The 17,293-nt window shown below is 31.5% G+C and overlaps 1 protein-coding gene across 2 annotated transcripts in view; it reads right to left on the bottom strand.

Moving 5' to 3' along the window:
- The window catches only part of LOC114325401 (eukaryotic translation initiation factor 5), a 66,309-nt gene extending 62,633 nt beyond the window's left edge, over positions 1 to 3,676 (bottom strand). The window contains exon 1 of one of the 2 annotated variants that reach the window (XM_050654392.1): positions 3,645 to 3,676. The gene's annotated coding sequence lies outside the window, so the exon portion shown is untranslated. Of the gene's footprint in view, positions 1 to 2,274; positions 2,358 to 3,644 lie in introns of those variants that run through there. The other variant, XM_050654393.1, reaches the window with a different exon arrangement.
- Between the last annotated feature and the right edge of the window lie 13,617 nt (positions 3,677 to 17,293).

Here is a 17,293-nt window from a genome sequence, read left to right as displayed (position 1 = left end):
ATTGTGAAAGGTCCTTTTCTTAAGCCAAGCTCAGCAAAGTTATAAAAATTGTTTAAACTCATATGAACAACTTTAAATGGGTTTTTTATCTTGCATGATCTAACCAGTTGAATACAACCATAAAGATGGTAAATTTTCATTTGTGTTCTTTTAGTTTTCTCAAAAAAATGTAAACATCATTGCCACGATGTTATTTTTATTCTGCCCACCGCAAGTATCTGAAAAGAATGTAATTTCTTTGACAACTGGTGGAAGATAATTTAAACAAAATTGCCACAGACAGCATCCGATTTGATTTGCTCCACGTGCTCCAATTGTCTCATCCCACATGTAACACATAGCTTCATCCGTTGCCAAGTCGTGAACCGTTAAATTAAAGGTCCAAAGCTGCCTCTTGTAAAAGGTAATTTATTTATTTATTTATTAACGGGATAAACCCAATACATACAAAATACAATAAAGCAGAGCTTTCGTCCTAACAATGAAAATATAAAATTTAGATACATGTAAAACTACAACTAAGTATAAAACACAAACATAAAAAATAAAAGAATATAAAATATTGTTAAATGATGAAAACAACTGAATCCATTATAACAGTTAAATCTAATTAATTTTTTGAATTCAAAATTCAAGACGCCCGAGTTCTTGTTTAATAGAGGAAACTGAAGAACGAAACAGATCTATTAGATGACTAAACTTGTTTCCATACAGAGTCAATCTACTAATTGGTGCATATTGACCATAATTTGTAGCATGCCGTTGTTCCTTGAATATTTGTGGATTTAGTGTCAATCTAGCAGGTATATTAAAGTATAGACTTAACAATTCTTCGGAGTTAATGACACCAGAGATAATTGATTGTAATTGAGGTTTGTAAAAGTTGTGTGGGTAGACACTGTTGGAGGTCAAACGCACAAGCCCGAAACGAAGAATCTTGAACTCTTGCTTTACTGGCGCGTTTTGCAGAATATGCCTTTTTAGTCTGCAAATGATGCTCAGCTGATTGAATTTTTAAATCTCCATTTTCCTCAGCTAACTTCATCTGCATCGTTATCATATCACACGTATGACACGTGTCTTTTGATGGTTTTTAAAAGACAGTTTTAAGTCATGAACACAATTTGAGTTCAGTTTTAAAGAAACCAGCTGTAAGCATGTTTCTTTATACAGTTGAACCCGCTTAATGGAATAGCCTTCGTGCCAAGCAAAAGTATTCTCAGTAACTGAGATATTCTAATAACCGATCATTTGTGGCTATCGGGACCGTATATTTCTATTCTTTTAAACCTATATTCAATCAACTCTATAACCATAACATACGACATACATTTTCCACTAAGAATAAGATTTTCCATTTCCAAAAATTCCTCAACATTACTTGGTACACAACCTTCTTTTGTGCAATTCTCTTAAAAATTGTACCCGCTTCGCTATCGTAACAGAGGTAACTGATGTTATCAACATTAACATGTGTGATTAACTGAACAACTGAACAGCAGCAAACAGAAAACTGTTTAACTGTATGTGCATCATGTGACCCACGCATCCCAATATTGAAGGCGGGAAATGTACAAATCGTGCATCTCATTTTATAAACTTAAGATCATATTGCAACCAAAATGACTAGTCAAGATATCAAAATACATAATAGTCAGAAAAGGGACGTCAAGTTTCACATAACTAGTTATCAATTTATTATTACAAAAAGAGGAGCAGGAATAACTGGATAAGTCGAGGTGTCACATTAGATATAGTCGCATTCTAACAAGTGTAACATCACAAAATGAGTTATAAAAATATGTAAAGGAATCTAAAGTAAAGATTATGTCAACAACTCCACTGGTCAAATTTAAATTTTGTTTTATCAATTTGATATCTTTAGATATTAGATATATCGCAGTTTTCAAAGAGTTGTCAGTATATTCACAATGAGTTTAAACGTTATTAATGTGATTTCTTAAGATATTCACTTCACCGCATAAATTCATTAACAAACAATCTGTTGTAATAAATATCAGAAAAATGCAATTTTTTAACTTGTCAAGTTATTCACACCAGCCATAAAAATATATTAGAAACATCTTCTGGTACATTTTCTGCTACAATAAACAAGAAAAACTACAAGTAAATGAGCTTTTAAGAAAACTTCAAATAGTAAACAATAATGATGTAATAGATGTACTTTTCACAATAAGCAAAATCAAAGGGCAAGAATATGTATATACATTGAGAAATACCTAAAGATAATTGAATAATTTCTTACAAACCTACCAGATGTGTACACTCCTAGACATAGGTCAATAATTGAAATCTACAATAAAACAAACCATCTGATTCCTTATCAGCCAGCTACAAGTATCATGTGAATTAATGTTTAAAGATTAAAACAAAAAATATCACTATCAGAGATCACAAAAGGTAATGCTACATATAAATGCTGTTACCATTACAAGAAAGACTAATTTAGGTGAAATTAAATAAAATTATTGAGATCATTTCTACAAATATAAAAATTACGGTAGTAATTTTTTTTCTTTTTTTCGATAATTTCCTGTCGTCAAGTATTACATCAGATGCCATCCGCTGCTATGCAAAAACGAACATTCAGTGACATTATTCACAATTAATGTTTTACAACTTGTCAAATAGAATACCATGAACAGGTTTAGCAAATATTCAGGCGAAGATATAAAAAAATATTAGTTAAAATGATATAAAAAGACAGTCTAATTCATGAAATAATCTTATCAAGTTACGCTCAAGCTCTTAAAAATTATTGATTTGTTTTGCCCTCATGACACTTGATATAATTAAAACATAAAACATAATTAAAACTGTCAAAGTGTCACTCGGGATAAAAAATCGATAATTTTAGAGCACTTGTGTAATTACTACTGAATATACATCACTCAATCTAGAAATTTATCGACATTAAGAAAAGTAGTTGATATTATAAAGTGTGGATTTTCACTTCTACCTCTCTGTTAGAATTTCTTGGACTATAACTACATTTTACACCATTAGGAATCTCTTAAGTGATGCAATATGGGGCTCATGGAGAAGAAAATAAGTGTCTCTACGCATTTACCCATAAAAAGATAGGTGATGTATAAAAATAACCATATTGATCAAGTTAATCTTTGGTGATACTTTGACAATAACCATTAGTCGAATATGTCAGAACAACAATAAGAACAACAATCATTGGCAAACCATAGAAATTTACCTAGGAACCAAAAAACCTGCTACAACTATTTTTTTTTCAATTTACATAAGGATTATATTTTATTCTATATTACATTTTACTAAAGATATTCGATATAGATATTTTTAACTTTATGTAATAGAGGTAAACACACTATATATAGAAATATTTACAAGATACGGGGAAATAAAAAAAGAACATGAGGGATAGGTATTAGGTGTCAATCAAACATGGACATACAATCTCCCTTATGCATTTCTATTTCTCGTGATTTCACAATTATTTCTATATACCAAAAAGGTACATTATGAGATTTAAAAATGTTAACGCAGAAACGAAACTCATTAATAAGTTAAAACGTCATTACCACATTATCAAAAGTCTGGCCATATTTACTTGGTAAAAATTATGGTGCATATGTGTTGTGTTAACTTACCACGTTTCATCTGCATCCAGCAACAGTATTGGCCATGAGCCGATGGGTAGAGGGGATTTGACAGCTTTCGCCAGCGCTGTTAGTGGCAGTTTTGTGCATTTATCTGATAAATTCAAATGGCGCGCCATGGGTAGAGGAGAGGGGATTTGACGGTTTTCACCAGCGCTGTTAGTGCAGCGTTGCCACATTTAGTAGATTTCTACTTTTTTGGGTAGATTTTTGATATATTTTAAAAAATTCTAGTAGGCAATATTTATTAGTAGATTTTTGGTATATTTCAACATTTTCTTATGACTAAAATAAAATTTGCTTTTTAATAGTATTTACCCCATTTCTACATTAATTTTTAGACATTTTGTTACAATTTCCCAATGTCATTACCGAAAATAAGATTCAGTGGTGGGATTCTGTGTACAATTGCTGACACCGCCGACCGCTTTCTATCAATGTCAATATATTTGAATTTTTAGTTTTAATTCAAATATTTTCTTGTTTTACTAAGGGCCGGTTGTTCGAACGCTAATCAAAAATGATCATTATCAAATATTTAATTACTTTCACAACTGTCAATGTCAACTTTGATTGGGTTGCTGAAAACAATTTTATTGATTACAATTATGAAATTAATTAATCAATTATGTTAATAATTGTTATGTTAATTGATTAACTAATCTCATAATTATAATAAATTATGTTTTCAGCAACCCAACCAAAGTTGACATTGACAGTTGTGACAGTAATTAAATATTTGATAGTGATCAGTGTTGATTAGCGTTCGAACAACCGGCCCTAAGTGTCACTTCAGCATCAACTAGCAAAACTAGAAAATAATTCAATTAAAGCTAAAAATTCAAATATTTTCACGACAATTGACATCGATAGAAAGCGAAGTGCAGATATCTATAGTGTACGGAATCTAGCCCCAGGACGTAGAAGATGAATATTAAACAGAAATGAAACTGGATTCTGGTGTAACAAACTTGCAGATTTCAAGTAGCAGTGCAATCGTACCTATTTCAGGTGTTATTGAAGAGTTCTGCTATTCGGTGAGCCTGTCAGAAGCTAACGATGGAAAACTAAAATATAATAATATATTAGGTACATTCCATGTCAAATCACTCAGGCAAAAAATTTTGGATCTCCGATTTGTCTGAAAATTGGTATATAGCTTCTGCGGGACGTAAAAATAAGATAATTAAGGTCAAAAAATCTTCTTCTTCTTTTTTTCTCAAAATGGTATTTTATGCGATTTCACAGTGATTTTTGGTGTTTATTGAAACAAATTTGCATTTTCTGTCGTAAAGTATCAATGAAAAACATAATATTTTAATAGAAAGGACTCAAAAATGTCATCATATGGCATTATAACAAGTTATTTTGAATCAAAACAAGTTTTTGATCAAATTTTATAGTGTAAAAAATGTTAAAATACCGTTTTTTACATTTTCCTCCATTCCCAAAATACATCATCATTGATTTGTCTGAAAATTTGCCCACCGATAGACAAAAGATAGGACTCTAAGTGGTTAGAAGGATTTGAATTATATTCCAATACCAAAAAAGTTACATGCAGTAATATCAGACTCAACAGTATATATTAGTCCAGTCGGGATAGCATTTGACCTTGAATGCCGAGCTGCCCAAAATTTTATTTTTCTGATCTTTAGGGGAGTCAATAGTAGCCTAAATTTAAAATCACGAATTAATTCCTCCGTCACGTTTGCCGCCATCTTGATTTTAAAGGAGAACCTGTTTTGCTCAATATCTCCGCCATTTTGAACTTTTCGACAAAAATGGTAGGAACTGAAATTGTTCCAAATAAATCGTATTTACAATTATTACAATTTCTTTCTAACAATTTTTGTCGTGAAGTCGATATTTTTGAGTTAATTGTACTTACAGTAGATGCCTATATTTTTGACTATAATATTGCATGTAACTTTTTTGGTATTGTAATATATAATTCAAATCCTTTTCACCACTTAAAGTCCTATGTTTTGTCTATCTGTGGGCAAATTTTCAGCCAAATCGATTTTGATGTATTTTGGGAATCGAGAAAAATGTAAAAAACGGTATTTTAACGTTTTCTACACTATAAAATTTGATCAAAAGCTTGTTTTGAATCAAAGTAACTTGTTATAATGACATTTTTGAGTCCCTTCTATTAAAATATTTTTTTTCCATTGATACTTTACAATAGAAAATGCAAATTTGTCTAAATAAACACCAAATCACTGTAAAATCGCATAAAATAACATTTTGAGAAACAAACGAAGAAGAAGATTTTTTGACCTTAAATATCTTATTTTTACGTCCCGAAGAAGCTACATACCAATTTTCAGACAAATCGGAGGTCCAAAATTTTTTTTGCTCCAAAATTGAGTGATTTGAAATGGAATGACCCATTATAATATATATTATATAATATATATTATAATTATAATATATGTAACTTTGCAAAACAACAAATAATGTTGTGTTTGCGTGTTTCTAATGTAAAATGCGAAATAATTGTTTGAAGAATGTGATCCAGACATGCAGATGTTAAAATCAGTTGATGACAAAATATTATATACAAATATTAAATATGAAACTGATAAAAATTAATTATAGTTGGTCATTTTGTTCCCCAGTTAAAATATAAAAAAGTTTGGTTTTTGTTTACGAACAGTCATATTAATTTCTAGTTAAACTCCCTCTGTGGCTCAGTGGTAAGAGAGCCTACCTTTGGATCGAAAGGTCCGAATGGTCGTGAGTTCGAATCTCACCAGGGTAGAGAATTTTTCGTTTATTATAAATTAATAAATGAAAATAGTTTCTATCCTTGTGGGATCGGTACCCACCGGAGGGACCGCAGACGTTCGGATACAATTAGCGTCTCTGCAGAGACAATGACATCGACTTTGCAAAGTAACAAGACACTTACTCAACACACACACTACACATAACACTAGCTACCTAATTGGTAAAATCCACTGTAAAATCACCATGCCAATGCCCATTAGTTGTCGAGGCATTAGCTAAATAAAAAAAATTTCTAGTTAGTCAGCTGTTATTTTTATTATAAAAAGTCCTAAATTATATACAAATATATTAATAAAGTTTTATAGTATATTTTAGTTTTTGATAAGTAAATTTTAGTAAGCTAAACTTACAGTAGATTTTCTAAATAAAATGTGGCAACGCTGTGTTAGTGGCAGTTGGCCTTGGCAGTTTTGTTTTGTGCATTTGATAAACTTCACAAACTGAAATGGCGGATAATATGGATTTTTCAAAAAACTTATATATTAAATATTAAAATTATAATGAATAAAATAAAAAAACATAATTAATTTTACTATTAATTCTGTGTATTCGTTTAGTAATCAGGTTACAATAATATTTCAGTTCATAATTTGTGTCTTTCTAGATAAGTATCTATTTTTCTCGTTTTGCATATTTCACATACATAAATTTTATCAGAAAAGTATAAGTTTCAAACCGCGAGATAGCGCTACCGTCGAAACTCACAGCCAATCGTATCTAATTAGGTGAACAAAAACCAAAATAGTACGAATAAAAAAGAAAAATTAATCTATAACGATGATGTTATAAATTATTTGCCGAAAAATATAACTAAAGTCCAGCTGCAATTGATATCTTAACTAAAAAGTTAATCTTTGCCACAGCAGGAATTTTCCTTCACACTGACCTGGGCTGTCATCAGTCACCTGTCATACAATGTGCAATGCCATTTGTCAATTAACCTCAGTGACGTTACATTTTTCCGGCATTTACAAATAATCGCTAAATACGCAAAAAATATTTTAATGTACTTTTCTTAAATAATTAATTATCAAAATGATAGTAATAATGTATGTATAGCAATTTAACTCAAAAAATTCGTTGTGTGGTTACCAACTAAAACCAGTGGTTTGTAATATGTGCCAAAACTTATGCAACAAACTATACAAAATACAAGGGTAATTATGTGGCTAAAGGTTCCAAACCAAGGACAAAAAACAAAACAAAAAAATTTTATCCGAGTCTGAGCAACTTTTATCATTGTTGTTTTCACCCATTTTGAAAAAATGTGAAAACGTTGAATTATCCATGCTATTTAGTTTGTCTCAAAGGCTTTGTGAACACAACTCCTCCATCGTTATAACATATAGAATGAGAAATGAGGTTTATATAAAGTTATGAATAATATAAAGTCCTGGACGCATCAGTTTTGAGATGGACGTTGAGAGGTGACACAAATTTTTTTGCAGAAATTGCTTGAAAATAACTCAAGTACCAATAATATTTGCGTTATCCTCCCACTCAAAATGGTCCGGAACATTGTTTAAATAATCAAAATGTCAAAACATGAAAGGAAAAATTCGATTTTTTTTATAGGTTTTTTGATTATAACTTTAAAACTTCATTTTTGAGAAAAGTTGTCATAACATAAAAGTTGCGTAATTAAATTTCCCACAATAGAGAATTGGTGATGTTTTGCAGAATTGCGTGGATGTTAATTAAACACCGAAGTACTTCTAGTCAGTTTTATTTTAAAAGAAAACTCAATAATTCTACAAATAACTTAAACATCAAAATCAACATTTATTTTTCTTTTTGACACATTTTTTTACTTTTAGTTGACATCTGACACTTATATAACATTGTTTCCAACTACATCATACAATAACAAAAATCCCCTAGATTTGCCGTTGCTTATTTTTACTGGGTATTCAACACCCCCCCTCAACGGTAAATCTCCTAGATCTAAATTAATTTTTTTTATTCTAAACCTAGCAACTCTCTAAATTTTTTAAACAGAGTTAAACCTAATGGTTTTGTACATATGTCAGCCTGTTGGTCACTTGTATTAAGATATTTTAATACAACAATATTTTCCTTAATTTTATCTCGTACAAAATGAAATCTAATATCAACATGTTTTAGTCTTTTATGAAATTCCGGATTTCTACTAACCCTTATAGCGCTTTGATTGTCTGCATGAATTAGAACCGCTACATAATCAGGTTTTATTTTTAAATCATACATTAAGTATCTTAGCCAACATGCTTCACTCACACATACACTTAGTGCAACATATTCAGCTTCAGTAGATGACAAACTGACTGTAGACTGTTTCCGTGATGCCCATGACACCGTGCAATTAAAAACTTTGAATACATATCCTGATGTAGATTTTCTATCAGTACGGTCACCTGCCCAATCTGAATCTGAGTACCCTACTATCAAATTTTCCTGTTTATATTTATGTTTATAGTATATCAAACTCATAGTAACTGTGCTTTGAATATATCTCAATACTCTTTTTATTGCTACCCACAAATCGTTACTTGCACATGTTTGATACCTGCTTAATATACCTATAGCTATACACAAATCTGGTCTTGAGCATAACATTGCATACATCAAACATCCTATAGCAACTCTACATTTCTTTTCTATCTCTATGCTCTCAGATTTTTCTCGTTTGAGAAAATCGTGGTGAAAATTATTATCCATTGGTGTTGTTGATGGCTTGCAGCTTGACATGTCAAATTTCTTCAAAACATTTTTTAAGTAAACAGTTTGATTAATTTTTATTTTGCCTTCAGACAAATTTTGAGTTATGCACATACCCAAAAAATGTTTTATTTGACCTAAGTCGTTCATTTTGAAGTTTTTGTTTAAAATGTATTTTATTTTCTCAACTTCTTGATCATTTGTACCTGCCAACAGCAAATCATCAACATACAGCAAAATGTATATCCTACCTTTTTCATTTACTTTAATATAAAGACAATATTCATATTCAGATCTTGAAAAACTCAAATTTTGCATCAAATTATGAAATTTGTCATTCCAATTTTTAGGTGAACTTTTCAAACCATATAAGGATTTTCTTAATTTGCAAATAGTGCCCTCTTTTTCTTTAAATCCCTTTGGGAGTGAAATAAAAACATTTTCTTTAATATCCCCATTTAGAAATGCACTACAAACATCTACTTGATGAATTTTCATATCAAAAGTATTACACATGGCTAAGAAAATCCTTATTGATGGTAATTTTGCTACTGGACTATAAATATCATTAAAACACATACCAATTTGTTGAAAACCTCTAGCTACCAAACGAGCTTTATATTTCACTACTTTACCATTTTCATTTTTCTTTTTCTTGAACACCCACTTGCACTCAATGACTTTTTGACCATCACTACTTTGCACAAACTCCCATGTTTCATTTTCTAGCAACGCATTTATTTCTGATTGCATAGCTTTCTTCCAATTTTTACACTCACTACTGGCCACTGCATCATCATACGTCTGGGGTTCTTCATCATCACTAAAAGTCAACAAACTCATTTCGTCATCATCCAGAACATAATCATCATATCTTGAGGGTCTTTTTATATGTCTTCTCAGGTCATATCCATGCTCCTGCTCTATTTCATTCACATCTTCAATACTGCTATCAGTTTCGAGGTCACTCTCACTGCTTTCTTCTCTATTATTTTGAGGTTCTTCTGCTTCACTGTCATCTTCTTCTGACTTTATCTCCTCACATATCATCTGTATGTTTTTATTCATGTCTGTCTCCCCATTTTTTATTTCTATGGTTTTCTCGGGCAAAAATATGACATCTCGATGAATTTCAACTTTATTTTTGTCTGGGACAAATATTTTGTAACCTTTTACATCCTCACTGTAGCCAATAAAGAAACCAAACATATTTTTTGCATCCCATTTTAATCTCTTCTCTTTTGGGACATGCACTGATACTCTAGAACCAAAACTCTTGAGTGTAGAAATATTATTGACTTTCTTTTTGTACCATAATTCATAAGGTGTCACATTTTTTATGCTACTAGGGCCTGTTCGGTTTAAAACATACACTGCTGTATGTATGGCCTCTGCCCACAAGTTTTTATTCAACTTTTGCCCTTGTATCATAGTTCGGGCTGATTCAACTAGGGTTCTATTTTCCCTCTCAGCCCTACCGTTCTGCTGAGGCGTATACACTACTGATCTCTGATGTTTTATGCCTTGATAGTCAAGCATCTCCTTTATTTCTTGGTTCATAAACTCTAAACCGTTATCTGATCGTAAAGTTTTCATCTTGTAGCCTGTCTCTCTCTCGGCTAATGATATAAAATTTTTAAGGTGTTTCTTAACTTCTGATTTATTTTTCATGAAATACGCGTACCTATAATTTGTATAGTCATCCTTTAACAACAGGAAATACCTATTTCCCCCTAAAGACTCTTCTTCCATAGGGCCACATACGTCTGTATGCACTAATTGTAATGGCTCACTTGCTCTTGATTCACTTAACTTGAATGGTATTCTGTGTTGTTTACCTGTTAAACACTGTTCACACACGAATTTTTCGTCTATAAAATCAATGTTATTTTGCCTTAAAAAGTTTCTCACATATGTAGTATTTTGATGTGCTAGTCTGCAGTGCCAAACTCTCAAACTTTCTGTTGTTTTTGCAGAATTACACTCTGATAAAAATACATCTACTAAACAGCTGTTTTCTTGAACTTGACCGTCAGACAAGTTTTCGTTAGGGGTGCGTTCCGAAATTAAAATATTTGCAAAGGTTTCAGTGTTTTGTTCTTGTGAGAATAACATTTTGTATAATTTGTTATCCCGTGTTGCCAATGCTCTTATTTCTCCTTTGTCATTATAAAATTCACATTTTTCATTGTTTGAAAACATCTTATAACCTTTATCTAAGGCACATCCAGCTGAGAATAAATTAAATTTTAAATCTGGCACAAATAATACATCTGACAGGGTTGACTTTATAAATTTCTTACCATTAAATGCCCATAGAGTTATTTTTCCAATACCTTTAACTGGTAATTTTTCTCCATTTTCGACTTTTACTTGTTTTTTATAGCTTATCTCTATCAATTCTTCAAACAGATCTTGATTCCAGCACATATGTTCGCTAGCTCCTGTGTCCAAGCACCATTCATTTTTATTTTTCTTACTCCCAGTATATACCATGAATGCATTACTGTCAATTTTATTTTCTTCTCTGCTTGTCTGTTGTTTTTCATTTTTATTTTTATTAAACCAACACTCTTGTAAGTTGTGTCCTCGTCTTTTACATTGACTGCATACTTTTATGTCTTTCTGGCTATTATTATCTCTCTCTTTCTTCTTGAAAAAGCAATTTTTCGCAATATGGCCACCTCTGCCACAAAAATGGCACTTTAACCTGGTTTTCTTTTGCCCTTTAAATTCTCTGCTTGTATCACTTTTCATCGCCAATGCTGTGCTGCCCTGTGCTGACTTACTTCTTTCTTCTTCGATAAGTAGTCTTGATGTAAGTTCATCTAGGGTTTGTTTATCAGATGGTACGGATTCCCATGCGGACCGAAAATGCTTATATTCCTCTGGCAATGCCATAAGTATTTTTGTCATGATCATTTTATCGGACAGCTCTTCACCAGCTTGCTTTAGCTTATTTTTTATCTCTTCAAGCTGTGATATGAATGAGGCAACATTTTTACCTGATGAAAACTCCAAGAGAAAAAACTTTTGTTGCATTAAATGAATGCTCACCTCTGACTCTTTGTCGTAGACAGACTTCAACTTTGTCCACATATCTTTCGAGGTCTCACAGGATAAAATGTGTGTCATAGGGCCTTGCTCTATTCTGGTTACTATAAATTCTTGTGCTTTTGAATCACCAGCATCCCATTTCTTTTGGTCATCTCCAGTAGTGCTCGGTCTCACAGACTTTCCTATTACTATGTCATAATAACCACGGCTTTTTAGCACTACCCTTGTTTGAAATTTCCAGGCTACCCAGTTGTCACCACCACTAAGTTTCAAGGCAGCCGATGAATTTTCCATTTTTCGGATTTATGTTTTTCTTTTTTTTATGTATATATACTCGAGCTTCTTTTTCACCTTTTTTTCAGCTTTTCTTTTTTATTTTCGTTGGCCGCGGCAAACTACCGACACAGGCTCTTCAACACTGACTTTTTTTACTGGCGAAATACTCACGAAAACAAGTGATCTGGGCCATAACCTGATGTTTTGCAGAATTGCGTGGATGTTAATTAAACACCGAAGTACTTCTAGTCAGTTTTATTTTAAAAGAAAACTCAATAATTCTACAAATAACTTAAACATCAAAATCAACATTTATTTTTCTTTTTGACACATTTTTTTACTTTTAGTTGACATCTGACACTTATATAACATTGTTTCCAACTACATCATACAATAACAAAAATCCCCTAGATTTGCCGTTGCTTATTTTTACTGGGTATTCAACAATTGGTTAAAAGTTTAAAAAATAGTCACCCTTGTGGCAAAATAGCAATACAGTGGAACCCCGATAAGTCGACCCCCGATACCTCGGAAGTCCGGCTAACCCGGACCGATTTTCATCAGACAAAACAAAAATTTTTTCATTTCAACTGAGTTTTTTACCAAGAAATAAACAATACTCTATACAACTGTATGTAATTTAGATGTACTGTGCATATGGATTTCATGTTTTGGCATTTATAATGGAGTTTATCTCTAAGTAGGTATACCGTATTTTAATAATTTTTACCATATTCTCCGGCTAACCCGGATTTTCGATAACCCGGATCGACCGCTGTCCCGATTAATCCGACTTATCGAGGTTCCACTGTAATTGCGAAAAAAAAACATAACCGTGACAAAAACAAGTATTCGCATTTTACGTTTTTCAACCATTTGTTGTAAATAGTAAACATAGTAAACCAACAGTGTAAATTTTATAGATCGGTTTGATAGTTTTTGCAAAATAAATTTTAAAATCCAGTTTTCGGACTGAAAATAAAGCAGATAGCAAGTTGAATTTTTTTTTGCTTATAGAAGTGTACTGTACCTTTCATTTGCAATTTGCAAAATTAAAATCGATTATTTACCACGGCGCACATAGGGGTATTTCATCAATCTGGCTGGCCAAAATTATTTATCGCGTTATTATTTAATTTTAAAGTTTCTTTTAATATTTTGTATGAAAGGAAATTATCTCTGATAGTTTATTAAAAAAAAAAAAACGAGTAGGTATAGAATATTTTTTATGTACAAGCAAAAATAAACAAAAATGCAATTGTAAATGTAATAAAAAATTGTAATTAAATTGAAATAACATCAACTGGACGATGAATTCCATCTGAGTCCGAGTCTTCATCTTCAGCTAGTTCTTCGGAGTCCGAGTTTATTAACATTTTCGTCTAAATCAGCTGGAATGAACTTTTCGATAGTTTCCTTTGAAAAAGATTGTGAGGATTTTGTTTGTTTTGGTCTCAAACAAGTTATTAAAGGATCAGAGCTTAACAGAAGTCTAGATTGCATTCCACCCTTGAAAATTGTCGTGCAAAGCTGTTACGGTACATCCTGAAATGTTTATTTCGGGCTTATATGGCTTCTAAGAATTTGGCTGGCTGTCTATTAGCTTTTGACCATCTTATAAAGTCGCTTTTACGCTTCAACTCTTTTATTTGGTCTTGACTCGTAATTTTCATGCGTTAAAAGCTCATTTTCTAAATAATTTATTTTTGCTTCAAATTCGGCAAGTTTTGTTCTTGCATTTTATCGTATAATCTAGAAGGGAAGTTCCCTAGGTTGGCTGTATACCATATAGTTAAAAAACTCTAACAAGAAGTAAAACCACTTCTATGTAAATTGGTATATTTATTAAAACTTAAAATCCCAATGGATTGAATAAAATAAGTCCAATTCAGAACGTTTTCAGACCTATCGGTCCATCATCATTTTATTGTAGATTCACTGATGATGGACCGATAGGTCTGAAAACGTTCTGAATTGGACTTATTTTATTCAATCCATTGGGATTTTAAGTTTTAATAAATATACCAATTTACATAGAAGTGGTTTTACTTCTTGTTAGAGTTTTTTATCGTATAATCTTTTTCTAGAAAAAACTCTGTAATTTGAACCACTTGGCATGTCTAAGACAAACAAGAGTTGTGTTAAAAGCTGAAAAAAAATTAGGTTTGTGCAATTTGGTTCTTACGACTACCTCAATTTAAATGTAAATATAACGAAAAAGAGCAAAAAATAGCAGGTGATTTCTCTACCATTATATTTCAAGAGGTCTATCAAATTCATCCCAATAAAAAATATGACCGGGAAGCACCCTGAAGTATAACTAATTTCTTTTAGAATTTTAAAAACAAATCAAATTTTAAACAAAAAAATGATAAAGTTCAATACGCTGCTTAGAAACCGCATTGTACAAATATAGTATAAAATTACACATATTAATATGTGATCTTACCTGTATTTTCAAGATCCATAATTGTTTACAGTGTAACAATCACCCAGTAAGTAGTATTTAATCTCAAACTTAGCGATCACACTTTAATAGCGAAAATCGTTTACACTATGAACGATGATGGTCAAGTTTTGACTGGATATTGCCTGAGTAGGCGATATCGTGGGACCGGGAAAGAGTTTGCCCAGTGTATAGCAACTATCGGGCTAATAGAACACGTAGTTTATGTTATCCCAAAAGATGTTTGACAAAATAGACTTTTGGCCAGCCAGATCGGTCAAATACCCCTATGTGCGGCGTCAGGAAATTTTTTAAATAAACATTAATTTTTGGTGCTACGCGCAGGACAGCGGTGTTCGATTCACACAAGTTGATTTCCACCAAAATTTCTTCCAATCTTTATCTAATATATTATTTTCTTACTTTATATTTTGTTGTATTTTAATTCCACAAAAATCAAACTAATTTTATTGTTTGTGAAATATTGTTTAAACAATTGCATATGATTAAAAATAATAAACTTTTATTCTCTAAGTTAAAATATATGAACAAAGAAATTTTTGGCTAAAAAAAGTGTTATTTCAAAGGATAGAGTATGTGTTTTTATTTTGCAATAAACAAATTTATTTATTTATATCGAAATGTAATAAAAATTAAAATGTATCAATCATTATCAAAGCTCATTGGAATGCCCAATCAGAGCAAACTATCCGCTGTCCTGTGCGTAGCACCAATAATTAATGTTTATTTAAAAATTTTCTGACGCCGTGGTAGTTAATCGATTTTAATTTTGAAAATTGCAAATAAAAGGTACAGTACACTTCTAGAAAGCAAAAAAAAAATTCAACTTGCTATCTGCTTTATTATCAGTCCTGTAACATTTTGAAAAAATGAATTTTTTTGCGAAAGCTGGATTGCAAAATTTATTTTGCAAAATCTATTAAACCGATCTTAATGAAATTTATAGTATTGTTTTACTGTATCATAAAGTTTTTCTGGGTGAAATATGAAGGTCCTAAATGTAGCATAAATGGTTGAAAAACGTAAAATGCAAATATGTACTTGTTTTTGTATGTTTTTTTCGCAATTATTGCTATTTTGCAACACTGGTGACTATTTTTGAAATTTTTAACCAATTCTATATTTTAGGAAATTTAATTACGCAACTTTTATGTCAGTACAACTTTTCTCGGAAATGAATACTGTTAAATAATCAAAAAACGAAGAAGAAAATCGAATTTTTCCTTCATTTTTTGACATTTCGATTATTTAAACAATGTTCCGGACCTTTTTGAGAGGGAGGATAACTTAAATATTATTATTCGAGTTATTTTTAAGCAATTTCTGCAAAAAAATTTGAGTCACCTCTCAACGTCCAAATGTACTAATATTTATACAGATGCGCCCTGGTCTAATAATCCAAGGATGGTATTAGACCTAGACCTCGGAAGTCCGGTTTTAGAGTTTCAACCGGAAGTACTGTTAAAGTCGTCGAAATAGTATAAGCGATATATTATTCAACGCGCCTTAGCAAGACCTAGAGAACAAATATATACTTCCTGTCAAGGGGATGGGTACGAATTTTCGGTTTCAGTGCTATTTAAATGGAATTCATTTTTTTTTCGAATCCTGAGAAAACTAATAAGTATTTTTGAAAAATTTAAATGCAGAATGAAATATTACGTTATTACCGAGGGCCGAAAGTTCTTGAAAACTTCTATAATGTTAATTTTGATAAGTTACAGGGGTGAAAAACTAAGAGAAAATTTAGTGTGATTTTTAATTTCAAATATCTACTTTTTATTCATTCTAACGGACTTTCGACCCTCGGTAATAAAGTAATCTTTCTCTGCGTTTAAATTTTCCAAAAATAGTTTTCTCAGGATTCGAAAAAAATGATTACATTTAAAATACATTGACAATTTTGACAAGCGTCAAAATTTTGCATTTTGTTTCTTTCCCCTTAATGCCTGCCTGTCTATCCGCGAATATAACTCCTCCATTATTAAAGCAGACATAATGACAAATGACGTATCGAATGAAAGTTTATTCCGTTAGGATAGTACTAAAGGTGAGAAATTTGACCTAGATCTTCCGGTTTTAGAGTTGCAACCGGAACTACTGTTTTAAGTCGCTGAAATAGTACAAGCGACATATTATTCGACGCGCCTTAGCAAGACCTATAGAACAAATATACGCTTCCGGTCTAATGCCTGTCTGTTTATCCGCGAGTGGAACTCCTCCGTTATTAAAACATATATAATGACAAATGAGGTATCGAATGAAAGTTTATAACCCTAGGATAGTATTAAAGGTGAGAAATTTCACCTAGATCTTCCGGTTTCAGAGTTGCAACTGGAACTACTGT

This window comes from Diabrotica virgifera, chromosome 6, assembly GCF_917563875.1.
Source record: "Diabrotica virgifera virgifera chromosome 6, PGI_DIABVI_V3a".
NCBI lineage: Eukaryota > Metazoa > Arthropoda > Insecta > Coleoptera > Chrysomelidae > Diabrotica > Diabrotica virgifera.
The sequence above is the reverse complement of the archived record's forward strand: the minus strand, read 5'-3'. Positions and strand labels throughout refer to the sequence as shown.